The sequence below is a fragment of the Hemiscyllium ocellatum genome, unplaced genomic scaffold (genome assembly GCF_020745735.1).
Source record: "Hemiscyllium ocellatum isolate sHemOce1 unplaced genomic scaffold, sHemOce1.pat.X.cur. scaffold_257_pat_ctg1, whole genome shotgun sequence".
In the NCBI taxonomy this organism is placed as follows: domain Eukaryota; kingdom Metazoa; phylum Chordata; class Chondrichthyes; order Orectolobiformes; family Hemiscylliidae; genus Hemiscyllium; species Hemiscyllium ocellatum.
The window spans coordinates 764546-769282 of NW_026868137.1; the positions used below are offsets into that span (position 1 = coordinate 764546).

The 4737-nt window shown below is 39.7% G+C and overlaps 1 non-coding gene across 1 annotated transcript; it reads right to left on the minus strand.

Annotated features, from left to right (window-relative positions):
• Window positions 1-4120: 4120 nt before the first annotated feature.
• On the minus strand, window positions 4121-4193 carry trnag-acc (transfer RNA glycine (anticodon ACC)). The gene has a single exon. It is a non-coding gene; the product is annotated as a tRNA-Gly (tRNA).
• Between the last annotated feature and the right edge of the window lie 544 nt (window positions 4194-4737).

The following is a 4737-nucleotide window of genomic DNA, read 5'->3' on the forward strand; positions in this document are numbered from 1 at the left end:
TATATAGGAAAACCTTGAAGGGAACAAGATCTGAGGTTTTCATTGCAATAAAGTAGGCCACATGAAATCAGTATTGGAGAACTATGGAAAGCACTGTAAAATCAAATGCAGGAAAACAAAACAAGCCTGGATGTTTGTTGGCATGGGAATAGAAAGCACAGTGGAGGCTGGAAAGCCGCATCAGAGTGCACAAACCGATCAGAGGTTGGTAAGGAGGAAGTGCCATGTCTGCTTGAAAAATATACCTGCAAAGTTCAAGTTTATTTACCTTGGCCAGGAGTAGCAGATAGAGGGGTAACAATATTGAGGGACACAGGATCGCCTCAGTCTGTGATGCAGAAGGATGGGGAAATATGTACTCCTGAAGGACTATGTGTACAGGAATTCATGGTGGGACGAAACATTGCTCAGTGATGTACAGTGAGGCTAGAGTGGGCAGAAAAGAGTGGGGAGTTTGTGGTGGGAATTCTGGACAAACTCTCAGCTTCAAGAATACATTTTGCGCTTGCAAAAGATATAGCTCAATCACCGGTAAGCCTGCTGCATACTCCAGTTGAAAAGTCAGTCGAGCTGCAGGCAACAGTGGCAATGCAGGACGTTGATAAAGGAATTTTCCCAGATTGTCTTTATGCGATCACAGAGTCCCAATCGAAAGCAGGAGAAATCAAAAGGCACGGATTAGGAGGCTGAAATATGTTTACATTCATTTATGTTAATTAATACTTATTGCCATCTTTTATTGGATGTAGGGAATCTACACAATGCATCAAGATTACATTTTTAAAATTGTCAAGTAAGTGGGACACAGCAGGGGACAAACGTTAAAAATGCAAATATATTCAGCTCAGCTATGCTCCTGAGTTACAGCAGAAAGATGAAAAATTAAAGCACTTGGATCAGAAGACATATATTTGGAAGGAGAGTGAATGCATCCCTGTGTGTTATTACTTAGCAAATGATATGTTAAGGAGGACAAGGAGACCAACATATATTCAAGCATGTGAGAAATGTGCAGAATGTTTTTTTTTTCCCAGTAGGGTACAGAAAAGTGGTGCTGTGAGTGCCGCATGTGCCTCAAATTGGATGTCACTTAGGCGTGAGCAAAACGGAGGCTAAAATACGAAGATATTTTTACTGGCCTGGATTGCAGATGAATGTAGTTGAATTTTGCTAGAAGTGTCATATATTTCAACAAAACGGAAAACCATGGGAAATAATAAAGTCTGCACCTTTAATACCTGCTGCAGCGTTCAAGGAATCTATCTTAATTGTCTTGATGCATTGTGTAGGTTCCCTACATCCAATAAAAGATGGGAATAAGTATTAATTAACATAAACGGATGTATTGACGAGATTTCCAAATGCTGTTCAATTGTGCAATATGACAGCTAAAAGGATTGAGGAAAATTACGATGTTTTTTTAAAAAACTAGATAAAGACTACCATCAGAGATACAATTAGATCAAGGGTCAAACTTCACATCCAAACTTTCCAGGGCGTATATAGATAGCTGAGGATTAAAACGAATCAAATCTACTGTTTACCATCCAGAATCACAGGGTGCACTGGAAAGGCGACGTTAATCATTAAAGACTATGTTGAGGTTTTATGGCTTGGAGTAGCCAGATTATTTTCATAAGGGCGTTGCGTCAGTGCTGTTTGCGATCTGAGATATATCGAAAGAATCCACAAAACTAAGACCATCTGAGACCAATTTTGGGCATAAAGAAAGAGGTCCATTAAAATTTAATAAGGAAATATTAATAAGTCAGATTACAGAGGCCACGCATTTGGACGATGTGTCAAATTTTAGAGTTGGACTAAATAATGTTGGAGAGTTGTCGAGACAGCACTTAAAATTATCGCAGCAAATGGTGAAGCAGGAAGTGTATGAGAAACAAAACAATCTGAATTTTGGCTCCTGGGAACAATGTATTTATTTAAATTTCATTAATCATTTAAACTTTAAAGCAAGCTTTAGAAGATCTTATCAAATTGAGAGGAAATTGAGTGTGGTTAGCTGCTTGATAGAAATTCCTGGCATGAAGGAATCTCACAGAACGAGTGATGGGAATATGCACTAATGGTATTTTGGCAGAGAACGAACGCAATGGGAGAATGTGTTATTGACTACAACACACTGGGAAGAACCAATTTCAGGGAATTCTGCATTGGACGTTCTTGAAATAAAATTTGACAATGCAATAGCTGTCCAGTATTGGTAAAGTTATTCAGTTCTCTTCCAGAAGAAAATCGTAAGAGTTATTACTCTTGCATGGGGAGATCTGCTGAAATAAACTGGGAATTAATAACCTAATTGTAGATGATGTAAATATAGGAGATTTTGCTGTTCTGATTTTGTAACATTCTTGCAGGCATAACCCTATAAAGTTGGTGCAAGTTCATAAGGAGATGTCAGGTATGCCCCAAGATGGCATAACCGAAGTGAGTTTCAATGAATAGAGTTCACTCACCATCATGGTGCCAAAGCCAGGTAAGATCCAAAAGTTATGTGTGGACTATCACAAAGTCGATGTTGTTAGAAAAACTGGTGCATATACGCATCTGCAGTTGGAGGACTGTGTGGAAGAGATTGGAAGAGCAATTTACGTTTCCAAGTTGGACTTCCTCAAATGTTACTGGCAGTCAACTTTGTCGGAAAGATCAAAGGCAATTTTGTAACGCCAACTGGACTGCAGAAATTTAACGTAATGCTGTTTGTGCGGAAAACACTTCACTCATATTTCAGAGGTTAATGGACAAGATAATTGCCAGATTGACAACTATTTGGTGTGTGTTGTGCCTGGTGACATTCAGTCTCTCATCGATTGAATATTTACAGCATTTATCGGGCTTGTTTGCTCGAATTCGGAAGTCAAACTGGTTTGTAAACCTAGCTGAAAGTGAATCTGCCAAAGCCAAAGTCACCATCCTGGGCTATGTCCTTGAACACGGACAAATAGCCCCACGGGATGCGAAAACGAAAGTTATGGGGGATTTGTATACATTGTTGGCGAAAAGAGCAGTATGACGGTTTACTGGATTGAGTGACTTTTACTGAAAGTTTGTGCTAACTGTTATAAGTGGGACTGCTCCACTCACCGAATTGCTAAAAACAGGCAAGAAATTTCAGCGAGCACAAGAATTTCAAAAGGTATTTGACAGCCTAAATATTTTGTTCACCATTGCCAAAGTATCAGACACACCTAATTACACGAAGGTTTTCAATGTGCCAATCGATGCCAGTGATGTGCATGTTTCTCTTCTACTGCCCCTCTAATTTCGACCAGCAAACCAGTTTCATTTGTATTCTGTGTTTATGGGGCTTAATGATCCGACTTGTGTATTTTTTGCAAAGCATAATTAAGTCTATTTGAGACAGCTAAGTTCTGTCGGTATTCTATATTATGTTCATTGTGATGCAATCCTTAGTTTTGTGAATAATTTTCTCTCTGTTTTAAAAACTGGAAGTCAACCTAGCTAAAGTATTCTAAGTAAATCTTACTATACAATCACCAAAACAAACAGCGACGTTACGCTCTGAATTTCCTGCATAAGAATGTTTTGAGTGGTCTGGCCTCGGCAAAACGGGAGTTATTTTTCTCAGAGCATAGCTGATTGCGAGGAGACATGATTGACGTCTCCGAAATAATGAGGAGCATGGAAGTACAGATTGAAGGAAATATTTGCTCTTGATCGATCGCCAGGGTTTGTAGATTTCAGACAAGACGCAGAAAGCTTTGAATAGATCTGTAGAAAAACTTTATCAGTCTGCAGGTGGTAGACGCTGGAACTCACTCTCTATAACGATTAGTTGGACATTTAACTCTTCATTCTTCTCTGATTCCATTGGCCAAAGAGTTTCAAAACAATGCTCAAAGCCGAGAATTCCCGCGAACAACAGTGATGCAATTGGCGGATTTGTAAAGTGAAAAGGTACCCATGACCAACGTGTGCGACAATTCGGCTTCCCTCCTGTGATGACGCTGGAACATTGACTCTTATGTTCTCGTGGACATTTAATGAAGGCATCCTCATTCCAGCAGATTAAGAACTCATACCGTTTATCGGCTGCAGAGAAATCAGTTTTTAAATGCATTATAAAGGTACACGTAGAGCTCGAGCCAGACAGGAATCGAACCTACAATCGCCTGATCGGTAGTCAGGCACGTTATCCATTGCGCCACTGGCCCAACGTGTAGGCTAATGCTTAAGAGCGGTGGTGTTAGCACGAACATGATTAAGAGCAGTGATGTTCACGAATTGAAAAAGCAATAAAGATAATCACTGTCACTGCTTCAGTCCAATCTTCATTACCTTTCAAAGCAGGTTTTCTTCCAAAAACAAACACGTATGCCCATAATTTCCGTCTCTGAAACATTTACAACAAGGTAAGGGACAGAGATGTTCATGGGGTACACTTTCTCATCAATCCCAGTCATTAATACACAGCCAAACGTCTCGCAAAAACACCACATCCTCATGGGCCAAAACAATGATTTCACACAATATCGTTTATTTTCAGCTTTATTCACACTAAAGATAGATAAACCAACAGTGACCTGATAAATTTAAAAAAACAAGATAAAACTGAATCAGGAATAGCGGCGGCTGACTGGGGTCTGTTTCTGGGAAGAAGACTCAGACTCTCTTTGGCTTAATTGGCGAGCCCAGAGACACTGTGTTTGGGTCCAGAGTCATATCATGACCAAACATGAAATCTCTAACTGGGCTATA